The sequence below is a fragment of the Catharus ustulatus genome, chromosome Z, assembly GCF_009819885.2.
Source record: "Catharus ustulatus isolate bCatUst1 chromosome Z, bCatUst1.pri.v2, whole genome shotgun sequence".
Classification (NCBI taxonomy): domain Eukaryota; kingdom Metazoa; phylum Chordata; class Aves; order Passeriformes; family Turdidae; genus Catharus; species Catharus ustulatus.
The window spans coordinates 55,433,532-55,459,311 of record NC_046262.2 but is presented as its reverse complement, the minus strand read 5'-3'; the positions used below and the strand labels follow the sequence as shown (position 1 = coordinate 55,459,311).

The 25,780-nt window shown below is 38.5% G+C and overlaps 1 long non-coding RNA gene across 1 annotated transcript; it reads right to left on the bottom strand.

Annotated features, from left to right (window-relative positions):
* Window positions 1-1,769: 1,769 nt before the first annotated feature.
* LOC117010508 lies at window positions 1,770-18,347 on the bottom strand. Its single transcript, XR_004420691.1, has 3 exons — window positions 17,363-18,347; window positions 16,683-16,813; window positions 1,770-1,951 (listed from the first exon to the last, which is right to left on the bottom strand). It is a non-coding gene; the product is annotated as an uncharacterized LOC117010508 (long non-coding RNA).
* Window positions 18,348-25,780: the final 7,433 nt, after the last annotated feature.

Here is a 25,780-nt window from a genome sequence, read left to right as displayed (position 1 = left end):
CTTATGAGAGGTTCCAAAATTTCCCATCTTAAGCTTTCCAAATATGGATGCTCTTTCAGCAGAATATTTGTGTTCCTATCCAGTCATAACAGTGAATGAACAAATGCTTGAACTGTTCTGAGACTGTAAATTCTGAGAGTGTAAATTCCTAGTCTAAGGCTTGTAGGGGTGACAAGTATTAAAATTGAAATTAGTATTTTCTAGGATTGTGAGAAGGTATTGTTATGAAATTATAATATAATACCTGTCTGCCAGTACAGTATTTTAAAAAAATCTGTACAATAATTTGCATCTTGAGATTTTGTTATTTCTCTTTACAGGTCAAAATTTAAAATTTACTAGTATCAAGTGAGACAGAAAGAGCGGGAAAGAAGAGAAGGCTTTTGATAGTCTAGAAACGGGGAGCATGAACAACCTCTTTGAAAGGTTTGTTTGAAGTCCTGCTAATTACGGTTTAGGATCTTCTGATCCGAGTTCTTCAATGCCCACTGAATTCATTGTGATTTTAATAACATAGGAGAAATATAGATGCTTTAGCTTGGGTTCGGGGTGTTCAAGGATCCTTGTGCAGAAAAAAGATATTACTGATGTCAAGAACATAATATTTGGTCCAGTACTTCTATTTTGGATTTTAGATATATGTTATTTTAGGAATGAAAGCAGTAAGCTCAAATGTTCAACTCTGCAGACTGTGCATATAGTGATGAACTACTGAGTTTTTCTATTCTATTTTTGTTCTAAGCAGATCAGTGTATTCTTATTTATTTATATTTTAGATGTTACCAGTTAATTTAAATCCTTCTTTTTGGATAATGAGCCATTTGGTTGGCTTGCATGTAAAGCAGGAGTGCAAAGTTGCATTTACTTTTATCAGCCAGTTCAGTTCTTTGTCCTTGATTTTCAGCAATCGTTGTGAATCAGTCATGCAGCATCTTCTGTAAGGTTATTGATATGCTGCAGCTGCAAAACTGGAGATGGAACTCAAAGGACCAGAGGAGGAGATCACTGTAAGAGAAGAGAAGTGGGAAATAAGTCAGATGGTCAAAGTGAGAGTCTACATGAAGAAATAATTCTCCAGCAGTAGGACAAAATAAAGCTATGAAATATTGGGAATAATACATTAGAAACATAAATGAGGTTTTGGGGGTGGGTGTGGTGTTCAGTTGCATGCATGCCTAATGCTTCATGCCTTGAAGAGAATCAGCAAGCTGCAAAGCCCAGGACAGTCTGTCCCAGGGCTGCTGAGAGCACACTGTGCCCTCATAAACCCCTCTGGTGTGCAGTTCCTCTCCTACAGGCTCATAGTTTCCTGAATCTTTCACAGGAGACTCCTCTTGACATTTTGGTAGTTCCCAAGGAGCTGTGAGAAGAGCAGGCTGTGTTTGGGGGCTGTTGGCTGTGCTGCCAGTGGTGATGGTGTAACAAGGGCCATGGACCAGCCACTTCCACTTGCCTGCATGGAAGGACACAAGCCAGGCAGTGGAGGAGAGCCCTGCCTATCCCTGGCAGTGAGAGAATATCCTGTGGGTAGCCCTGTTCAGGCACAAAGGGGGCAGTGTTGCCCAGCACTACCATTCTGTTTTGTGGCCTAAGGCCCATTTATATCCTGCTCTTTTACTTCAGACATACCAGGGATTTCTGAAATATAATCCTATTAACATATTATGCAAAGTCTACACATTTGTATGTTATGGTGCTTGCAATATTGGATGCTTGGTAAACATGCTGAAAGGTGGATGAATAAATATGATTCATGGCACAGATAATACAGTTTGATATGGCTCTGAAAGGAATATCAAAGTCAAATGGTCTCTAAAATACAGATGACACCATCACTTACTGCTGTTCTGACTACAACATGCTGCTCACTGAAGTTCCACTCTACTGATCATTATCTTCTAAGAACAGGAAGCCATCAAAATGAATTAGCAGTAGAATTTATTAATAACAGCTGGAAAGGAAAATCAATGGCAGTAGAAAACAAATACAAATGCTAATATACAAAATTATGCTATGTCAAATATATGTCAGTTAAAATTAATATAGGGAATATATGCTATTTTTGAGACCAAATACAGGAAAATGAATAAGGTCTTTCTTATTATCTCATATTATAAATTATATATTTGCTTATTATAAAATATTTATAACAGTTCCAAGAAAATTGATTTAAAAATGGATACTGGTCACTAATCGTCCACTTCATGTAAACCTCAGGGTCTCAAATAAGACATATGAGTTATTTGATTAATCTAAGCATATATTTTAAATGTTTCCTGAACTATCATTATAACAATTATGTGATTCTTTATTAAAATTTGTATTGTGATTCAGATTCTTCTATCTCTATTCAGTTGCATATATGCAATAAATTTCATGATGATACTAGACAAATGACTGAGAGTTATTTTTGAAGTTGTAATTTACAGAGCATCCAAGACTTGTAAGGCAGAACTTTTGAGCTTCTGTATTTTGAGTTTGGTCACTGTTTCACTTACTAGAAAATGACTTGTGGGATGAGTTCTGCATCCTGCTGACAACCAGTGAAAACTAAATATCAATTCTATTGTTGTATAATATGCAGGAACCAAGACAAGGCTAAAAATATTAAGAAAATACACAAAAGAAAAATGCAGTCTGTGTTATAAAAATAAACCAAGTGAAGTTTAAGTTATGTTTAACCCTCCAGGGGCTTATTAAATGCAGAAAACTGACAAATCCAATAGGATTATTGACCCTCACAGCTGCCTCCAGCTCATCAGAGTTCTAGACTACTCCATAACTCTAAGGCATTACAGTAAAAGTATGCATTTCAGTCCTCTTTTCTCATGATAGGTTGTACTTTGTCACTTCACGCTCCTGTATTTTTTCATTATTTCTAACACTTTGAATAACTCTTGTAGTTTTTGTGTTTTTTACGTTCAACACAACAATACAAAGACTTCCCAGAGGAGAAAAACAGACAAAGAAAAGGAATATTTGTTTGAATCAATCTCAAAATAATTTCATCTAATCGTTGCCAGCCAATTTTATCTATAATTTTGAGATTTGCTTTTTGGGCTTTTAGGGACTTGGTGGGGTTTTTTTTTGTTTTGCTTTTTTTCAATTCAGAGAAACTTTAAAGAAGTCTGTATGCTTATAACATGCCCATAGAGAAGACCACAAAAAAAATTATTCAGTAGAAAACTCTATGGAGATTAATGCTTATCAGTGTTCTTCAGCTTAAAGATCACAAAAATGTTTTCCATGGAGCTGCAAATTCTTTAAATGGAAAACTCAAGTCTGTGAACAATAATCTTTATTCTCATAGCTTTCTTCTATCTTTCCAAAGAAGCCCTGATGGCTTCTTCTCCCTGACTGTCATGCCAGACATGAGTGCAGCAGCAGCCTCTCCCTGCTCCTGGAGGTTCAGCTCCCTGGCAAGGGATCCATCTCACACAACAATTGTGCAGCTGTGAGAAGTGCTTCCCAGGCACCTCACCTTTTCTTCTCTCAGGACCTACTTCTAAGCACAGGTCTTGCCCTTGGTTTCTGCCTGAGTTACATTTTACGGGGATGCTGTGTCCAGCCTCATGCTGCCTTGACTCTGGCTGACATGGCTACCTGCATTTATCCTGCACCTTCATCACCAGGGCTGATGTGAAAGACTCAAGTCCCTCAGTCACCCCTGTCACTATCCCAGCCCCACACTGGTGGCCTCATTTGGATATTGTGGAACTGTGCTGTCCTCAGTGACCTGCTGCCTCTGCCACCCCTGGGATGCCAGCACAGGTTCACCTTCCCTGGCACAACCGCCTGCACCTTCTGCTTCCTGGCAAGTGAGTAGAAAGACACCAACAAGAGCAGTGTAGTCTAAAGCAGACAACATTGTTTAGAAGAAGTGGAAGGGCTTTCTAATGCATTCTGCCCAAGCATGCAATCAGGGGAAAAAAATGCCAGAAGTATGAGACATATTTTGCTGTTTTTCTGGTTGTGCACTGATGGTACCTGGCAAGTAAATCCAGAGTTAGATTTAATTTCTGATATTTTTTATCAAATTATAATTATTTGGGAATTTTGCCTCACAAAGAGAATTTTGCCTCCTAGCAATTTTATTTAAAAAGTGAACATTCTTTTCTTTAAATATTATGGTTTTCCTCAGTTGAAGTTTCTAGAGGATAAAGACATGAAATATGCCAACTGAAATGTCATCCTTCATTTGAATTTAATCTTTGACATTTCCATGAAAGAGGTTGATCTAGAATATTAACATATGTTGGCAGAGGCCCGAAGTAATTAATATGTACAAGAGAAGCTGCTAACAAAACAAAAAAGGGAATAGCTTGTAAATATTATACTCAAAAAGGTCTTTGATACAACTGTCGGTGACAACATCTGCTTTTAGATGGGAAAACAACATATAAACATCATTGAAGGAAAGAGCAGGACCAGATTTTTCCTGAATTCCTAGTTCAGATGCTCCTAAAATATAAGGACAATTGAATTCTACCTATGCTAAATTTTGAGTTTGCTGATCAAAATTGTTGCCTACAAGTATCAAGTGTGAGGGCATAAGAAACTTACGGTTTTTTACATGTGGATAAAGCTTTACTTAACCACAACACAATATGTAATTTTGTGTATCCTACTGAAAGGATGTTCCCAAAATGGGGAATAATAATCATGTGAACAAAATAAGGTGTGTCTTACAGGCATGTAGTCCACTAAACTTGGAGTCTTTCCTTGATTCTCAGTGGCTCTGGATTTTAATGTTAGTTTATGTCTGGTTTAGATCTGAGATACAAATTGAGAAAATGTGGCAAAATAATGAGATGGGCACTGGCACTGTATTGAAAGAACTACATGTGACAGCTGAGGGTGTCATGACCGAAGTGTTGAAGTTTTCTGTATCCATGTATCTTCTGCAGAGCAATAAAGAAAAATTAACAACTAAAAGCAAGAAATCGTCTTTGCTTTTCACATAGTCTCAGTTGAATCTGCTTTGTTTGATTCTGGTGGTAGTCCCACCATACTTGTTATGTATGAATCTTATCCTCTTCAGCAGAACTCTGTGAGATAAAATGAGATATACCCTGTGATTGTGATCCACAAGACACCTGCATGAGACAGCTGCTATTGGAATGACTGGGAAACAAATCTAGAAGGTCTTTTCTTATGTTCTCTGTATAAAATTAGTTGTGAAGATAGATACTAAGCTGATGCCAGCTGCAATTGTTTGCGACTGTCATGATACTCAAGATAGCAATTGTTTGGTTGACTTACCATTATTTTAGAGAAAAAAAAAATTTACAGTTTATAAATGCTCTGAAAACACATTGCTTATTGACCTTCAAAAAGTTAGACAATACAAAAAAACTATTTAAAATCTTAATAAGTGTTTGTGTTATCAGAACTAATTTAAAATTCAGTTCTAAGCCCTTTATCCATTTTGAAATTTTTAATTATTATACTTGCTTTAAGTTGATAAGGGACCTATACTTCTCTGGCTTAGGATTGCTTTGTACTTGGAAAATTTCTCCAACATACATCTCCTTCCTAATGGGAATAGAAATATAAATAGCACATTCATGTACGGATTAAAATTTCACTGATCAGCTTAACTAGCCCAGTGAGAATCAACTAAACAGCAGGCAGAGGCTGAGTAGGAAAACTCTTAGGTACCCTGATCTATTCTTAATTGACTGACACTGATGGGGAAACTTAGAAATTCTTAGAAGGTTAGAATTTATGTTAGGTATGGTTGTAAGGAGGAAATACGAGTAGTGTCAACCTCCTTAAAGAGAAGTCTGGATATTTATGCATATAGAACTCCTCAAAGCTCAACACAAAAAACTCACATTCAATCCTAAACTCCAATACTCAATTTCATTAACAGGCACCCCTGCCCATGGCAAGGGGGATTGCCACTAGATGATTTTTGAGGTTCCTTAAAACCTAAATCATTGTCTGATTCTATGACTTATTGTCTAATTGTTTGGCTTGCAGCTGAACTTTATTAACTAAACTAAATGTTGGCATTCAACAGGTTCTCAGATTGCACTGATAGTTTAATAGGGTGATCTTGAGATACTGAAGATATTTATTAATATTCTGCTGAAGGCAGATTAGAAACAGAGTTGCATCAACTGACTTAGGCTCTTTGTGTCTTTGCAAGATCCAAATAACTTTACATGGTGCTGGTGTATAAGTATGGGGTTATATTCTTGAACGTCCTTCTTCTAGTGAAAAAACTACTCAGGGGCAGAAGAATAATATCTGCTGTAGAGAAAGGAGACAAACACATTTTTTATGCTTCACGGATGGTAGAAATGTCTTCTACTTTTCCAGCTGTAATTCCCTTCTGAAAAATTCTTTCCTTCACGGTTTTTTTTTTTTTTTTTTTTTGAGTAGGAACTCACCTTTACTTTGTTTACCAGTACAGGATCAGCTAATATAAGATTATGCAGAATAATTAAAACAATTACTAATGCAGCTATATCACTGCAGAATTTGTTTTACTTTTAAAAAACAAAATAATTTTACTATTTTGGGGGGGGGGGTGGTGGGTAGGGAGGAGGGAATCAGAGATATCTGGAGGTATAAACAAGTACAGTAATTTCATGAATACAAGCCGCAGCAATTTGACAAAAATTTTGGTGGAAACCCAAGTGTGGCTAATACTCGGGGGCGGCTAATATGTGAATAATTTTCTGACATTTACAACCCCAGACGTGCCAGCCAGCGCGCCGAGCCAAGCACCTGCCAGTAAAAGCCGGCATTCCGTGATTGTTACAGTGTTACTGTGTTGCCCTGGCTCCCTGCAGGCAGCACAGGGGGCGGGGAGAGAGGCGGGAGAGCTCTCTTCTTCCCTTCTCTGCCGCAGCCCAGGGGAGAGACGGGGGGTCCCCGCGCCGCCATTGCCGCGGCTCGGGGAGCCGACAGGAGCCCCACGCAGCCATTGCTGAGGCTCGGGGAGGAGGCGGGGTGCTCTGTCCCCACCCGCCGTGGCAGGAGCAGGCAGGCTCCATCCTGGCCCGCCGCTGCCACGGCAGGAGCGGGGAAACTACTCTTTCTAGAATCCCTGGTAATGGGGTTTGAACTAGGTGATCTTTAAGGTCCCTCATAACCCAAACAATTCTATAATTCTTTATACATAAGGATGTTGACGTAGTAGTTTAGATTCCTGACAGACTGGACTGGACTGGCAGTAAACACCTAACTCAAAGTATGGAAAGTGCCCTTAAGATGTTCTTGTAAATCAGTGAAACCAAAGTCCCAACAAAGGTTTCTTTCAGGTGATAAATTTGGACTGATATTCAGAGATGCTTTTCTTGCAGTGCTATCTGTCTTGAACACAGTCATCAGCTCGAGAGCTGCAGGGATTTCAGTCTGATGTCATAGCAGGAACTGGCTATTTGTCTTTTCAGTAAAAAGTTATCCATGACCTCCTATTTTTTTCCTGAAAAAAATTTACCCATGATGGTGTTTCTTAAAGAAAACAACTTATACAGTGAAGCAAACAGAGGCTTAATCTTGTATCAATTATCAATTCTCAGTTGGGAAAAAAAATACATGAGGATATGATACCTGGAGGCATGCAGGTGGAATGTGTGGAGGGGAAGGTGATGGAGTGAGGCTGATATCCTGGTCTGTTCCTGCTTTCCTTTGTTAACCTCTGGGCAGCAGAGGTGTAAGTAACACAAAAAATATTTGTTAAATGAATGTGGAAAAAATCCTGCCTGGTTGGCATCTTTCTTGGCACAGTGCTTCAAGGCAGCAGGGTCTCAGCAGGGAAAATGGCTGGGCTTTAAAAAAGCTGAGTTTTTCCGTGGTGTTCAATCCACCCATCCAGTATTGGTGGGATTGAGCTGGGAGTCTGTGTAAGAGTCAGAACATTTCAGGCTCCTACTCTGTCCCACCTCTTGACAGTTTTCTGACACTGTGTCTTACTTTTACTTTTTGTATCCTTCAAATAAATTTCAGAGGGAAGAACCTGGCTGCAAATCCTTTCTCTTTGCTTTTCCTGCCCTCTTTACTGCAATGCAAAAGAATTACATCTATGGAAATCTATGGGAAGTACCATTCACATTAGAAGATAAAAAAACCTTTTTTGTGGAAAAAAAAGGGAGTGCAAGATAGATGGTGAGCTTGACCAGAACCCTTATTTTGAGAACCTACAAGTACATATGAACAAGAACCTATACATACCTGGTAACTACTTTGGATCTAAGCAAGTCACCTTGTTCTGGCCCATCACTGTTTTGATGAGGCCCAGCAGGAAGCAGCAGACAAGGAGATTGGGACTGCAGGTCCTTTTCAAAAAGCACTGACTAGAACCAGAATGGATAAATTATAATCACTTTTGATATTAATTATGGGGAATTAAACCATATACTCACACTTCCCCACTGCAGTTAAGCACATATATACATAGAAATTCATCATTTTCTATGTATTTTTGAATTTCGTAGAGTCATAAAATTGAGTTGGAAGGAACCTTAAAGATCATTTGGTCCCAACCCCCTTGCCATGGGCAGATACCTACTGAAGACCAATGTTCTTTCCAATGCAGAAAAGACACTTACCAGAGGCGCTGAACACTTTCCATTCTGACCCATCTTGCCGATGAAGTATATACTACCCAGACAAATACCTTCCAAAAGGAATATCAATGGTCAGCTAACCCACAAAAGTCTAGTGGTGAAAATATTTCTGCTCCAGGACAGGGTGGGTGACAGAGCAATCAGATAAATCAATGTGAAGGAACATCTAGGGTGAGTGGGGAAACTCATCAACAATTGCATCCTCTGATCCCATCTTTTTGTCTGGTTTCTGAATTTTTGTTTTCAGTTTTCTGTGTGTGTTTTGATCAGCAAACTCAAAATTTAGCATAGGTAGAAGTCAAATGTCCTTATATTTTAGGAACATCTGAACTAGGAATTCAGGAAAAATCTGGTCCCGCTCTTTCTTTCAATGGTGTTTATAGGCTGTTTTCCCGTCTAAAAGCAGATGTTGTCAACGACAGTTGTATCAACACACTGTCAGGTCAGGAAAAAATTATAGATGCCGATGAGTTTTAAGTTTTCTGTGACCAGAAAGAATTCTCATTCATCTGCTGCCACAATATATAGCCCGTATATAGTTTTTTTCATTTGTGTCTCTGCTTTCATGTTGCCTTATTGTTCTTTGTTTTGTTTTGCTTTTCTTTTTAAATACAGCCTTTGGTTTTGCTACATCACTATATATTCCCAAAGTAATTTCATGATTATAAGCCGCACCATTTTGACTAAAATTTTACTCCCAAACCGGAAGTGTGGCTTACATTCAGGAGCAGCTTATATATGAACAAATTTTGGAAATTTCCCAACCAGGAGGTCCGAGCCAGCAGCAGCCCCGAGCCAAGGTGGAGCCTGCCCGGCCCCAGGGGGCACGACGGCGGCACTGGCGGGGCACACCCCTCTCCCTCCTCCCAGCAGCAGCAGCCAGGCACACCCCTCTACCGCTTCCCAGCGGCACCAGCCGGGCACACCACTCCCCTGCCTCCCGGCAGCAGTGGTGAGCAGGGCCGGAACTGCTCCCTGGCATCCGCCCTGAGCAGGGCCAAGCTAGTAAACCCCGTAATCCCACGATTCTGTTACTATTTGGCAACTTTGTAAAAGTTGCACACGGATCCTCACTGCGAACAAAAGTGCAGTTTACAATCCCGTGCGGCTTATATATGGAGGAAAAATGAAATGTTGCCAACACCCTGGAAGTGCGGCTTATAATCAGTGCGGCTTGTAATCATGAAATTACTGTACTGGTTTTAAGCAGAGTTTTTTATTATAGTATCTACTCTCCATGTTTTAGGGAAAATTGCCAGGGATTACTCAATGGGTAATTACTGGAGTAATAATTTTCCTTGAAAAGAAGGAGTTCAACTCTGCCTTTTTTTTTTAATTATTTTTTTAAATTTTTTTTTCCCACATTAACTCAGGGGATGTTCTCATTAGTTACATCATAAAGCCTTTCTGAGTCTCACCAAGTGTAGGGGGTTTTGGTTTTGTTTTTTCTCTTCATTTCTTTGATGTGTATGTCTGTCTTGTGGCTCCTTGTCCCAAATGTCTACCAAATTGTAAAAAAAATATATTTTTTATGTTTTGTGATATACATGACTTTGTCATGTCCCAGTCATTCACTGCCTTTAGATGTGTTCTTGCACCTTTCTTTATTTAAATAGTCCAAATTTCAGTTATTGTCACTATGTCTGTCCCTCAGTATGTCTTTGTCCTCAGTTAGATGGAGGTAGTTGTACCTACTTTGACCTGTGGCTTAACTGGGCTTTTCTCTCTTTGTATTTCCTTACAGAGGTGTCACTATATTTGGACAATCACGTTAGATTGCTTCTTATCTGATTTTTCAGGATTATATTTTCAGAATGCCTCCCTTTTTTTTAAGGTGAATGAGAGGTTTTCTCCTTGACTTCATTTCTTTTCATCACTGAACAGAGGTGTTTTCATTCATTAATAAACCCTCACTGTTTTTCTTCATATTGAAATTCAGAACACAGCAGTATATTGAGAACTTGTTATCTTCATCTAAACTCGATTTATTTCTGCATTGTCATAATCTGCTCTCCTGGATTTACTGCAGGGTCACATTTTGAGCTAGGCTGCTGCTGGCTTACTGTTTCCAGGAGCTTCCTAACCAACCTTCCTGACATTTAACACACTGAGGCTGTGCTGTTCTCCTTGTCCTTGGTTGGATGCTGCAGCTGGTACAGCCAGAGGCAGAGTAGCAGCCACCCACAGGGGCCAGGGAGGATGGGGATCCGCAGGCACCTCAAAGCAGGCAAGCAGCAGAGCAGCGCAGGATCAGAGGTGATGATCCTTCTGTAACACTTATGAGATTTCTCCACTGTAACTTGCCGAGTAAAAGGTTGAAAAACATGGTTCATCAGCCTCATCTCTGCTGTTTACTGTCCTGTATGTTTGTGTAGTTAAACATGAATGATGATGAGCTTATTACTTCTAAATATGCTTTCTAAGGTTTAATGGCTATAATAACACAGAAGCACAAGCAATTCCATTGTATAATTGTATAAATATATTATCTCTCAACAGTAAAATACCTACCACCACTCAAAACTGCAATTCTACAGCACTTTTTCCTGCTTATTAATTGCAAAAGAAGGCCACTACCTGTGGAAGATCTATTATTTTCTGTCATTGATTATGTAACTAATTCTTAGTTTAGGTAACTAATTGGGTAACTAATCAGTTTCATGAAAACCATGACATGGCATTTGTCTTTCAGGAAAGAGGAGCTAGAAAAGTACTGGCTGATCAACCCAACTCTGATGCTTGGAAGGATCTGATAATAAAGATAATGCAATTCAGATTTAAATCCGGATTTAAAACATGGAGTGTAAATCTCGTGATAAATGAATTCAGTCAACTAATTTAAAAAGTTAACAAGAGAATGAAACCAGCAGGAACATTTTTTAAGATCTGATAGTCAGTTTAATATTTTCTTCTTTGTCAAAGTAACTGGCTTACTGAAGAAGAAGATGATTTGACTTGTGTTGGCTTCATACCATGACTTAGAGTATTCTGCAAGACACTCTTAACACTTACCAAAAACATAATGAGTTAGAAATCAGTTATTATCTGAGTGATTGTCATGTCTTGAGGTGCTTTTCGTGATCTGTCCCAGACACGGTGTAAACAGATATTGCCATTGGTGATTTTAGTCACTGATCAAAAAATGTTTACAAGGCAGTCAAGCATTCAAAAAAAATAACATGATGACAGCCTTAAACAGACAAACACTCATTTTTGGTACTTCACTGGTGGGGTTATAAGGAATTAGGGAAAATAACAGTGGTGTTTTTTGGGGGGCTACCCATTCAGGTGAAGGATGTGCTCCTTTTTGAAGAAAGAAAAGTCCCAAGGAGAGCAACAAGAAGAACGTATTTGGATAAAGCTCCCCCGAGGAAAAAATGTGTCTTGTGAGGGAACAGTGATGATTTCTTAAGTTCTCTGCAGAGAAGAACAGGACAAGATCAACACATTCTGCAAGGAATTAATTATGTTTTATAGCAGGACACACTTTATAATTTTAGGTGGTTTTGACTTTCTGTCAGCCTGACAGGGGCAGGTTAGACAAGCTGCTCTCTGAAACCATCTGATAGTGTGGATTTTGCACGGAGAAAACAAGTTGTTCTTGAAGTTGTCTTTCTCTACTCGTTTCTGAGTCACTTTATTCCCTTTAGCACAGTTATTTAGCATAGTTATTCCTATGAACTTACAACTTTTTCCAATTTCTTTTCATTTCTTCTACTTCTATGCATCATTCACCATATAAAAAGAATAAACAAAATGGTACTTAATAATTACTTCAAAATTAAGCTCTTTTGTCTAAAAATAATTGTGAACTGAGAAGCATTTACAAGCAGTGTGGCACATTATTTGGCAACATAATTTCAAGGGAGTATTACATATATTGCATTCTATTTAAAAATATTCAAGATTCTTCTTAGGTGCATGTTCACAATATTTCTTATGTGGGTGTCCTGGTTTCAGCTGGGATAGAGTTAATTTTCTTCTTAGCATCTGGCATAGTGCACTGTTTGGGATTTAGTATGAGAATAACATTGCCAACACAGTGATGTTTCAGTGGTTGCTGAGCAGTGCTTATGCTACATGAGGGACTTTTCAGTTTTTCAGCTCCTCCTGCTCTGCCAGCAGGGAGCCTGGACGTGCCCAAGAATCTGTGAGAGGAACACAGCTGTGGCAGCTGACCCCACTGGCCCCAGGGATATTCCACACTACATGACATAATGCTGCATAGTTTTACTTCCCCACCAGCAAGTTCTCCCGCTGTGAGCAAACATTTGTATGGTGCTTATCTCCCTGCCAGGTTAAACCACACCTCTGACTAACATTTTTATATCATGCTACCTTCAACTCTGTCAGAACCCTGTCGTGGACTAAAATACAATGTTAATATCTGTACCTGAAGAACTCTGTGCTCCAGATGTCTTTTCTAAAGTATTTTGCAAAGTAATACACGATGCTTTAAATTACACTTTAAGATGTAGACCACATTATTCATTCCTAATTTGCACATGCAGATTCCATGGCCATCTGTGATGTTCATCTTCCTTCAGATTATGTTCAGCATAACAGTTGCAGGCCACCATCCCACTTGATGACAAGGATGTGTGCTGAGACATGAAACTGAGTGCATTCTGAATATCCAGTACTCCTTCAAAGGACAGCAACACCAGGCAATCAAGTAAAAAGCAAAGCTACATGAGAAGTTAAAAGGGACCAATCTTATAAAGCTAGTAATTCTTTCTCATGCTGGAAAAATTGCATCCATAGCGATGAAGCAAAATTTGTTTTTCTAAAAAATTACAGAAAATCATTCGAAGTCAAGGAGAAATGTATTTGTGAATTACTGTGGGAAGTAAAACCTATGATCATTAAAAGTAGGAGAAAAAAACCCCTGTGTGACGTATTGAAATAGAGCCTTTAAGAATTGTTAATGGTTTTTTCCATCAGGAAGTTGTCTGTTGTCTCTTCTGAAAGGTAATGATGCTCCACCTTGCTCAATGCTGAGAAGATTTGACTTCATGCCAAGCACTTTTAAGAGAGAAATCGCAAAACTCAGTGAAATCCAGAATTACATGAACAACAGTTTACTTGTTGAGATAGCCAAGAACTAATGGAATTTTTTGAGAAAAGAAAGGTAATTTATTTCACTTGTCAATCATCATTACTTTTTTGCTAAAGCTGATTAAATGTTTCTGCTTGATTAGAATTTGGGATGAATGGCAGACTGGATTTCAAACCAACATTTAGCTTTAAATAACTACTCACTGCCAGGCTCTGCATAGCTCACACTACCTGCTCACTAGAAGAATTTCCATTCATTAAGAAGTCCCACAAAAATCACTGAGGACAAGAGATAAGAAGGGTGACAAAGAAGGACAAAAACTGCCTCTTACTAAATAGTGTTGATATTCAGTGACACAACACCTTTCTAACAGACCTTTCTTCAGTGAAAGGGACAGAATGGGGAATTACCAAAAGGCAGGTTAAAGTTTTATTCCAAAGAAAAAGGAAAAGTTTTGTAGTTAAATAATCTGTTATTTTTTAATCCTGAGATTATTAACAGCTTTGTATACTTTTGACATGTAAAATACAAGAATAATCCACAAATACAGAAAAAGGGAGAATAAAAAATTTATTCCTGAAGGGCTTCTTTGCTGTAGCTGCATTAAAAGACAAATAGACATCATCTCTTGGGGACATGAAAACAACTAGCTGTGCATTATTTTTCTATCCAGGTGCACAGAAGAAAGAAAAGGAATCAAAAGGGAAATGGTACTCCAGGCTGTCTGTCATGCAAATGTTTCTATATCCAGTCTTCTCTTCAATAAGCTGTTTTCCTGTCAGATATCCCTCCTGTAGGCACAGAAGTTCCTCTCCGGCTTTTTTTCCCAGTTCCTCTTAGTAGCAAGAGTTGGCTGATTCTAAAAGTGGTTGGTTTACGTCCTGGAATATTGTATTAATATTCCTTTTATGCTCTCAGCCTTTCACACAAACCATTATTTTCCTCTTCATCTGCTTTACTGACTTTAAATCCGCACAACTGGAAGGGACAGGATAGTGACTCATCTGGAAGTGGAGAGTGAGCGAGTGAGAGAGAGTGAGGGAAATAAACTCAGAGGTCTTGGTGCCTCTCACACTCCCTCCCACTCCTGCAGTGGCACAAGCGCAGGACGAAGGCCATGAGTGGTGCTGAAGGTCACAGTCTGTGGTCAGCTACCACATCCCAGGAGCAGAAAGGACCCTTCCAGTGCAGCCTTACTGATCCCAACAGCTGAAAGAGAAGGTTCTGAAAAACCTTTATCAACCTTGTGAGTTGATAAAGCATCACACAACAGGTAAGCTGTGAAATTACTTTGTGCTTAGGGAAGCAGAGTTTGCCAGATGCGCTCAACAGCTGGAATATTATTATAGTATTTTGAGACAAAAGCTACAGGCAAGAGAGAACCAGATTATATAATATTATTTAATCTCATTCGTTACCCCTTTTTAATATTGATCAACCGATTTTTTTAAGTTTCTCTAAATCCTCAAATTGCTGATGTTTCATTTGAGTATGCTCTCATTGAGGATTCAAAATTCCTTTTCCAAATATGAGTTTCTGCTCCACATTGAGGTGAGCAGGGCTAGCTGGATTGTGGGGTGTTTTTCAATTGAAGTAAAAACACTGCTCTATAGCTTTGCTTTTTCAGCATTCATCAGCATGTCTCAAACCCCAAATATTGCATAACTTTCAAATAATGATCAGAAGGCACTTATATTATAGCTGTGTTTGGGGACAGAGTCATATCTGAAACCACAGTATAATTTGCTATTACACAAAATGTCCTTTATTTTATGTTCCCCATGCAATTAATATTTTTATTTTACTCAAAAGAACAAAGACAAAACCTTTGCAAGCTTTTTTTTTTTTTTTTTTTTTTGGTGCTAGGGGTGTTTGGGCAATTGATATTATTTGGTTTAAATTCAAAATCAGGTGACATTATCATGATTGAACTACTTATAGGGTTCAGTTTTGATGCCCTTCCTTACACTTTAACTATAAATACTTAATCACTATTTAATTTAGACCTTTTTCAACACAATTGCATATACTCCAACATTATTCGTTTATCTAAGTCTTGGCTATGCATTCTCTTTTGTAAACTCAGCACAAGTTCATCATGGTCAAATTTCTTTTGATTTTGTTGCCACTTTTCTATGACTTCTAATTCATAGCTCTTATGGAGAGATACAAAATCAAATATTTTCTATAGCCTGAGGGCTCTAACAAGATCAAAGCCTTAAGATTATGGTTGTGGTTGTTAATCTGCTGAGAATGCATCTTAAAATATTCAAATTGTAAGAGAGATTATGTGTCCTGATTGCATATCCCAGTATACGCTCACAGAAATACTCTACTGTCTTTTAAGTTGTTAATCTGCTGAGAATGCATCTTAAAATATTCAAATTGTAAGAGAGATTATGTGTCCTGATTGCATATCCCAGTATACGCTCACAGAAATACTCTACTGTCTTTTAAGTCTCTGTTGATGTTCCCTCACAGTGTGAGGGAGACCACAGCACACTATTCTTGGTTATAACCTTGCCCAGCAGATGCCTGTTATATAATGTAGCCATTTTTATTTGGGGACAGGAAAATGTGCAAAATTTCTATTTTCTTCTCAAGTGTTACTTCCATTGCAACCCATATTGTTTTTGTAAACTGCCTGGAAAACCTTGAAATACAGCCAAAGTATTTGGTTTTTTCTCAGAAAAGTGTCATTTTAGTAGAAAATTATATATATATATTTATATTATTGTCTACCATGGGATAAGTTGCTACTGCTTTCGCAACCTGAAAAGATGTCCAAGCATTTATGCCCTATCAATAGGGCATAGCATGTGCTAAAATAAAAAAATCCTGAAATTACATGGCACTGTAAGAAGTGCCTGACAACTTACTTAGCAGAGTAACTGGCTTTGTCTCTTCTTGCACAGAAATGTGAAAAAAAAATTAGATAATTTATGTGGTCGTTGACCATTTTGCAGTTGAGTGCCACGTAGATTCATGCTTGTTTTGTCCTTTTGTGTCACTTTTACAGATCAAAAAGGTAAAAAAATTACCTTAGACTGGAAGATCTGTCCATGCCATTGTGATGTTTACAAGCTCCTTTGGAAGGCCTGTGTGTATTGATATACACAGATGGTGATAGGGTATTTTGAATCAGAATGGGCACAGTTAGTGTGGCTAATGCCTAGAGAGGAGGGGGAAAAGAAAAAAAAAACCTGCATTTTTTTCTAGTATGAATGCAACATTTTCCAGTATAAATTGGAATAGTTCCAAAACCCACCATAAATATGATTATTTCATCCACAGAAATACTTACTGTAGATATTTTGGTGAAATTCCATTACAGTAACTCTAAATATATCTATATATTTCTATATAAATTTATTTGTAAATATGTATTTGTATACAAATTCTTTTTGTGTTTAATTTTCTGTCCCTTCTGATTCAGACTGAAAATGCTTTTCAACTTTCTGCCATAAAAACTGAAAATTTCTGTATCTTAAGCCAGAGAATGGCGATGGTTTAGAAGGCATGTGAAAATTATAATGGAAAAAGACTTTTTGCCTGCTCTGTTTTGTAAGGTTTGCTTTCTACAACAGCTGGGTGTTAACAGAAAACCGAGACAACAAATCCAAGTGTAAAAATAATGTCATATGATACTGACATGCCTCGACACTGTGCAGATGCTATTTGCATGAAACGTTACTGATGTGGCTAGTGCCAAAGTACTTACTGAAATAACAGCAAGGTCTCTGAAGCCCCAGCAGGTAATGTCCCAATGCATTGCTTCCTTTGAAGTCAGAGATTAGTCACAGCCTCAATGCTCCTCTTGTTGGCCACCCTGTGCACTTTGCTGCTGTTTCCTGTGGAACTCTGCACAACCAGATCTGTTCCTGCAGCTATCAGGGAGGTTGGAGACCTGGCTGACAGTGGCATAAACCGGGCTGGGAAACCAGAGAGCAGTTTTTGTTCTTGGCTTTGCTGGTGTGAATTGTTGTGTGACCTCCAGTGAGTCACCGTGATGGGCTAGCCCGGAGGGCAGCCACGCTCCCACGCAGGTGTTCTCTCACTGCTTCACTGCTGCAGGGGGGAACACAGTGGGAAACTCGGGGATCAAGGTGGAGGCAGAGAGATCTCTTACCTGCTACTGTCTCGATCCAAACATTTCCAACCTGCAGTAAATCAATTTAATCCATTGCCAATTGAAATTAGGGTAGGATGGGGAGATACAGAGACAAAAATTAAAACACCTTTCCGTAACCCCTTCACCTGACTCATCTTCACTCCTCTACCTCTTTTCCCCAGAAGGCAGTGCATGGGGATGTGGAACTGGGGTTGCACTCTAACAGAGCACTGCTCCCTTGTCACAACATTCCCTTGCTCCAGCATGGGCTCTCCACACTGAAATCAGTCTTTCATGAACTGCTACAGCATGAGATCATCCCCACACGATGAAGAGTGTATACCTGCTCTGACATGGGACACATCCTCCTGCCCCTTTATCTCCAAACTCAGTGTCCATGATCCTTCTTTACATACCTTCTTCTTTTCCTTTTTCTCTCCTTCTCCCCCTTCTGGTGTTTTTACCTTTTCTTAAATACCCTAACTGCAAATATTGGACACCTGCACCTGATACAGTCTTGTATCTTCTTTTGCTTTGCTTCTGTCTTCCTCTCTCGTTTATGATTCAGTTGTTTTTTAAAATGTTTTGAAAGTACAGACAACTCTATACCAGTGTTATTTTATTTCAATTACAATTGAAATTGAAGGGCATTATTCTATTCTATTCTATTCTATTCTATTCTATTCTATTCTATTCTATTCTATTCTATTCTATTCTATTCTATTCTATTCTATTCCATTCCATTCCATTCCATTCCATTCCATTCCATTCCAAAATATGGGTACTTTCATCTCTCTGAAATCGAAATCTTCTTATGAAGTTGTTGAAATTTATAAACTTTCCTTCAGTTAGAAATACGTCAGAGCTGGAGACTTTAAAAAACAGGTTTACTGCAGGGTAGGCAGGTCTAGTGTACCAAAGTCCTAATCAAGATATAACCTGGTTTAAATCTTTAAACCTCTAAGAAGTCTTAGGCACAATGGAATCTGCTTGAATTTAAGCCGTGGATAAGATTTTATCTTGATAGAGACCCTTAAAACTAAAATAATCTGAGCTAATAGGAGTATACAAATGCAAAGAGTTTACTCTAAATTGTTACAATTTACCCAGAATTTGTAAACCAATATTTATTGCAGTAGCAACTTGGATGTTTCTCCCTATGTGGGGTGATAAGAAATTTTTGCAGCAGAAAATGGGTGAGCTGGAAACAAATGAACTTCCTCCTATTGCAGTTCTTGGCAGCTCTTTGCAGTCTCGAAAATATCCTAACTGGCACCAAATGATGTGTGGGATCACTGGTGGATATGAATGGCCACTATGTGCCATGGCTGATGTAAATTAAAATTATGATGGAGTAAAGAGTAAACAACTACCACTTAAGTATATTTTATATTACATATGCAGTATTATATACACTAAAGTAGTATTTCACTTTCACAGAGATGTTCTTGCTGCTGCTGGCTCAGTAAAATGCAATAGTCTGATCTCTGCTCTAACAAGGTAATTTAATTACCATAAAAACAGGCACTCTTGAGAGGAATGCCAGGCTTCCAGGCATCAAACTTCAGATCCTTCTGATCTCTGTGTCAAAGCTTTCACTAACATCAAGGAATCCCAGATGCCTTTGTTGGAACCTACTGAATTTACTGTACATCTTTCTTTGGAGGAATTATTGCCTGTGCTTCTTGTCCAGTGAGTGATCATCATGTTCTGTTTATTTCTTATTTGCCACCTTTCACATCTGGCAGCTGAATTTCAAACCCCTTATATGTCCTTCTTTTCCTTTGTTTCAATCAGTTAATAATTTTCCAGATCTCCTTTTGACAAAAAATTCTGCTTCTATTGTAAGCATGATTTCCTCTAACATTTTATTTTGCTCAGTGTTGACAAAGCTTTCCCATAGCCTCAGAGTGTTACTTTAGCTAGTGTGTTGGCTGAATTGTTTGTGTCAGTTTTGGCACAAAAGTTGAAAAATTGCATTTAAAGTTGAGGTGTAGGTGAGGTGCAGTTGGAAGGTAAACAATCTGAAGTAATGCAAAATACAATATAGGAGAAAGTAACAAACTTGACTGAGGTACTCGGCAGATCTTTTGACTTTAAGTCTTGGCATGTATAGGGGACACCACTGTCACAGCTAAAAAGTCTCAGCTCTCATAAAATATTTGTAGTATTTTATACTGCCATCTTTGAAAGAAACCTAAATAAAAATATGCTTTGTCACACTGATAAACACTGCACGAAGCAATCATTAATGCAGCTGACAAGTGCTTTTCAGAAAGCAGTATCAACAGCAATTTTCTGACTTCCCTCTACCTCTCTACAGGGAATATTTTTGATACCAATTTTATACACTCATCAGATTAACAGGCTGTTGGTTTCAGTCCTCTGCAGCAGCTTCCATAACTCCAGCACCCTATGCCTAATATTTGTCTTAGTAACTGAGCTTATTTCATAGAAGTGTCCTTTGCAGAAAAGGAGAAAGGACAAAATCTCTCCCTCTGTCCTCAAGCTTGAAAAGTTTTCTTTGAGAGAATGCCACTGGAGGTCTAAGTAGTAACTCTGAATGGTTAAATTAAAGGTAAGTCTGAAATGATTTTTTATAGTCTCCTTAATAGTGATGAATCTGAATATAAATAGGAAGCTTATCTCTCCCTAAAACTCTGTTCTTCAAACACCTGATGTCAAAAATAAAATAAAGAGTTTATCTATATACTTTTTTTTTTTAAATTGGGGATATTGAGGGGTTTTCTCCAGATAAAGGATTGCCTCTGTGGCGACTGTAAACAGTGAGCCTTTCATAACAGAATCTGAGGGCATCTGAATCTGAAGTCACTTGGTATTCTTCTGGACTTGAACTGAGAGATAAGATAAAATTTTCATTGATTTTTGGTTTGCATCTTATCTTCCCAGTTTATTTCCAGGTGCAAATGATGAATATGGTCCCAGTCTGTAAACTGGTTTCAATTAAATGGATAGTGTCATTAGCAGAAGTAAGTGTTGGATTTGCTAAAGTCTGAAGAGACATATTTACTCCCTTCTCAGCCATTTCTTGTTTTGTTTCCATTTGTCATGACTGTGCATGTTTGCACAGTTTGTTAAAGTGCCTGGTGTCTAAATATGAAGTCTGATAGGCATTTCTACAAATGAGTTTTTACTTCTCATCACATTCATATAATGCTAACAGGTTTTTAATGTTTTTTTTTTTAAGGCTACTTCCCTTCTTGGAAAAAATAGGAGACATGAATTTGAGGCATATAAAATAAAAAAACGTTGTACTTCAGGATGAATCCTTGAAGTACAAGTCATTTTCATGACTAGAGTTTACAGAACAAAGATGACAGAATGTACAAGATGAACTTAAACATATTTTGTTCAGGAGCCTCTGTCCTGCTGTGTCAAGCCTTTTCCCAGTGATAATATATTTGCAGCCTTCTGTTTTTTGTTACTTAAGGATGGTTCACCTGCACGACTTTTCCTGCTTGACATGACCCAGAACTATTTCCTGTGGAGTGCTAGCCAAGCTGAATGCTTAACATTGCTAAAGCAAGCCTGTGATAAGGGATTGGTGGTAAGTAATAAGAGAGACTATTATTTTAACTAAAAAACAGTCAGCTGCAGGGAAGTAAAGTGTGTGGAAAGCTATCTACTTGAGGATGACAGAGAGGTTTCTGATATCATCAGTTTGTTTTGTGACTTTGGACAAGACAGTGTTGGGCCTGGCTGTACCCCAGGGAAACCATATTCTCATCTCCAGGGTAGGACACAATTAATTCTGCAATAAGAGTGAAGGGGCATGATCATCTCACTTGTCTCTACATTTCAAATAAGGAAACAGTGTAGGCTTTCTCTTTTGTGAAACATCTTTCAGGCCTTGGAACAGAGTGGGAAATTGTGAATTTCAAACAGCTACGTCTATCTTTGAAAGCCTTCACTATCAGCAGATAAACATATTTCTGGTTGCGTGCACATCAGTGTTGCTTGCCACATTAACTGGAAGAATTTCTTATGTAAAAATTAGTATCTTCTCATATTAAGATTAATAACCATATAATCTTATATATATATATATGTATATATACTAAAATACATATATATATATGTATATATACTAAAATACCTTGAATTTGGTTGCCAATCTTTCATAAAAACTAGAAACGTTTCTAACATAAGCATCTACTGTTGTATTGGCAGGGGGTGAAAAGAGCTACATGAGAAACAGTGGGGACCTATGAGTTTGCTTAGACTATCTTGTCCTTACTTTCCAGGCCTCAGAGGAGTCTTTGATGAGAAGGAACTGTGCTGACCCTCAGCTACAGAGGCAGTGATAACACAGGATCTAGGTGGGAACAAATCATCCTCCTTCATAACATTCACACTAACACATAGTGTATCTCTCTCAGTGAACCATAGGAGAAAATAAGAGTCAAAGAGACTTACTAGAACACATAGTCCAATTTGCTGCCTTCACAGACAGTTGTTTCTGTAATCTCTTTAAAGACATGATCAAGCCTCACATTTGAGCTGGCTAGAAATTGTGATAAGAGCAACTTCTGGGACACTTTCAGGTTTTGACTCCTTTTTGAGTTTCATATCTTTTTCTTATTTGCAATCTAAATGTATTCATAATCAGTTTTTCCTGCTCTTCCTCCCTCTCCACTTACCTTGTAGTTTAGGCAAAAATGGTGTTTTTGAGTTGTTCACAAATAATTTCCTGTAATCTTTCCATCCTTCACTGTTATTGCTAACTATCTACCTGCAAGGAAGCTCTGATAATGAATTAGGTTTAGAAATTCTGAGTACTTCCCAGAGGAACAGAAAAACTGCTTAAGGTCGAGGAAAACATCCTCAGTGCTGTAGTTATGGTATCAGAGTTGGAGTTGGTCAGGATCGTGTTACACTTCAGCTCAATCTGTGCTCCTAAGAAGTGTGACTTAGAAGCTAACAAGGTTGTTGCCATGGCAGTGGTGCTGGCACGCTGACATTTTTTGTAGGCAGTGGTGAAGCAGTCTCAAAGAAGTGCTAGTCTCATCCTCTGACCTGAATGTCTGATAGTGGCTGGAAGGCGCTAGGCCAGTCTGTGGAAAGCATTTGACTTCCCAGTGTCACCCAGAAGGAATATAGCTGTTCTGGTCTGAGCCTGCTCCTTGGTGTGAGCCATTGTATGTGAAGGCAATTGGCAAATTCTTTTTGAAACCACACTCCCCATCTGGCCTACAATGATCATGTTCTCATTCCTCCTCACTGTGGAAGACTGACAGGGATGTTCCTAAGATCAGAACTCCCGTGCCGCAGGTTCGAGGAGATTGCACTGCATTACTGCAAGTGAAACACACAGGCATGCAAGGTTTAAATATAACAACTCTAGGGGCATATTAGCATTTCTTTCAGCTTAAAATTGAACTGTAAAACTGTGCCTGCTGGTTTCTCCCTCAGTCTTGGGTTTGTGTTTGATAGTTTTAATGGGACTATTGATAAAATTGGTTCTCTGCGGGTTTTTCCTTATTAATTTTGATTTTGGTTGGGTTTTTGTTTGTTTTTTTCTTGTTGAGGGGGAGGTGGGGGGACATCCCCCTCGGGCTGTGTTGTGACCTACTGAGTTTATAATTAGAGGCAAACTGAAATAGCACCACCAGAGAGTGCAGCAATGATCTCATTAAAAAGTCAACATTTGTTAATAGAGAAAAACTGATGTTGAAAATGCCTTCCGGTGGAAATTCTTAACAAGCTGGGTTCATTAAAATGATCACTTACATACCTAATAAGGTTGCATTTATTTTTGAAAATTTGCCAGTTTATTGTAGAAATGCTGAATAAAGATGCCTTTTCTTTTCATTGTCATTTTAAAGTAGACTAAGATGCCATTATCTGCCATGGAAGTAGCAAAAGAAAGGGCTTACAAGTTCTGAACTCTTTCTGGTACCACATTAGTACTGCTGCAGTTTAACCATGAACTAAGATGCCATAATTTGTTATTGAAACAGGAACGTGAAGGGCTTGTAAGTAATGAACTTTTCCTCATATAACAACTAGTAATGCTGCAGATTAACTGTCTAATACCTACTTCAAGTTGGTTATCGGGCATCCTGTCCTAAATTAACGGAGAACAAAACCAAAAAATTTAAACAGGAATAACTTCACTTGGAAGGTGAGAAGTTTTAATGAAGTCTTACTGTATTTTGAGTATTTACAAAAGAGAAGAAAAGAGTTTATCTTGGCTTCATGTTGGGCTGCAGATTTCAAGGCACCTGAAATCCTTTCTGTGAGGATGAAAAGCTGTGATATCCAGCTTCCTCAGGTAGCTGGTTCAAGGCATTGCTCTTAGCTATATTCTGTAGTGAGTAGAATGGTTGATGAAGTAACTTTGAAACCAGCTCAGAGTTTCAGATTAGATTTACTGAAAGTGAAGGAACTCCTCTGAGCTGTTTGTAGTTTGCATGAAAGATAAGTCTTCATGGAACTGACTGTGGCTGCCAAACCCAGCAAGGCTTTTCACTTTGGGCATATAAGCAGTGAGCATATTCATAGAGGCTGAACTGCAGAGTATTTATCATGCCCCAAGCTGGATATCTGAATTGAGCACTTTATGGGACAGAGATTTAATGGATCAGGGGAGAAGTATGGCACATGGACAAGGTTACCAGGAAAAGGCATGAACTAAGGGCTGGAGTGAAAGATCTACAAAAGGACAGGATTTCAGACAAGAAATCACATCTGGGACAGCCTTGTAATAAAAGGTCTTTGGAGGCAGCATAAAAGGACTGGAAGCACCAGGGGAGAGGAGTTATGGGTTGCAGAGCAAAAGAATGTGAAATGAGATACACAAACCTTGCTCCTTCCTCTTTGATTCCTCATGCAGAGTGGTCTCCGTAGGAAAATCATATCCTATTGTATGATTTAAATCTATCACAAAGTTATGGAACCGCAGGACAGTTTGGCTTGGAAGGGACCTTTCAAGGTCATCGCATCCAAACATTCTGCCATGATCAGGGACACCTACCACTAGACTAGGTTGTTCCAAAGCCTGTCCAGCCTGGCCTTGAACACTTCCAGGGACGGGACAAGCACACATTGGTCTCTTTCAGTGCCTAAGCATCATCACTGTAACAAATATATCCAGGTATCTAATCTCAATCTGACCCCTTTCAGCTGAACATCATTGTTCATTTTTCTGTCTCTTTGGGCTTCAGTAAGGGGTTTATTTTCAGCTTTCATTTAAGCCCTCTTTATATACTGAAAGGCAGCAACACAAGAGCCTTGTCTTGCTTAGGATGAACAACTCCAATACTCTCAGCCTCTCAAGAGCATTTGAGCCCTCTGATCACTTTCATGGACCTCCTCTGGACCTGACCCAACAGGTCCACCTCTTTCTTGTCTCTCCTAAATGGATGCCCTCTAGGTATCAAGAGTGAGGCAAGATTTTCCTTGTGAGAAAGAGATGACCCAAGCCTTCAGTTACAACAATATTGTCCCTGAGTGAGTAGAAAAAAGCTAGGTGAACTTACAGAAAATAAAACAAAATTTCTGTGACAGGAATTCTGTGAAAGCATCTGTCATATCACAGTAGAAGACAGTAAGTAAAAAATTCAGGCAAAATTTGTTTCTCCAAAATGTGTTTATTAATTCTTTGTGTCAAGGGATAGTCTCTACAATTCATTAAGTAGGAACAATAGAAGTTCGAGGCTTTTCTTTCTAATTAAGAGAACCTTTGTGGTATAGTGCATAAATGACTCAAATATATGAGAAGACAGCCTTAAGAATATGAAAAGAGATTTGTTTTTAGGTGATTGGAGAAGTGACATAGTGACATGCAGATAGGAAATATACTTCCTTTCTTTAATTAATGCACGCTAAACTGTCCATCTTGAAACTTTCACAGATTCAGAAGTTCAGTGCAGATGCAATCCAATCTTCACTCTTTTAAAAAAATATATAACCAACATTAAGTCACAAATTATCATAGAAAAGTTTGTTGAAGTTTTAGCACTTTCCCCAGTCATTTCAAGTTATTTGAAGTGTCTGAGTTACTTA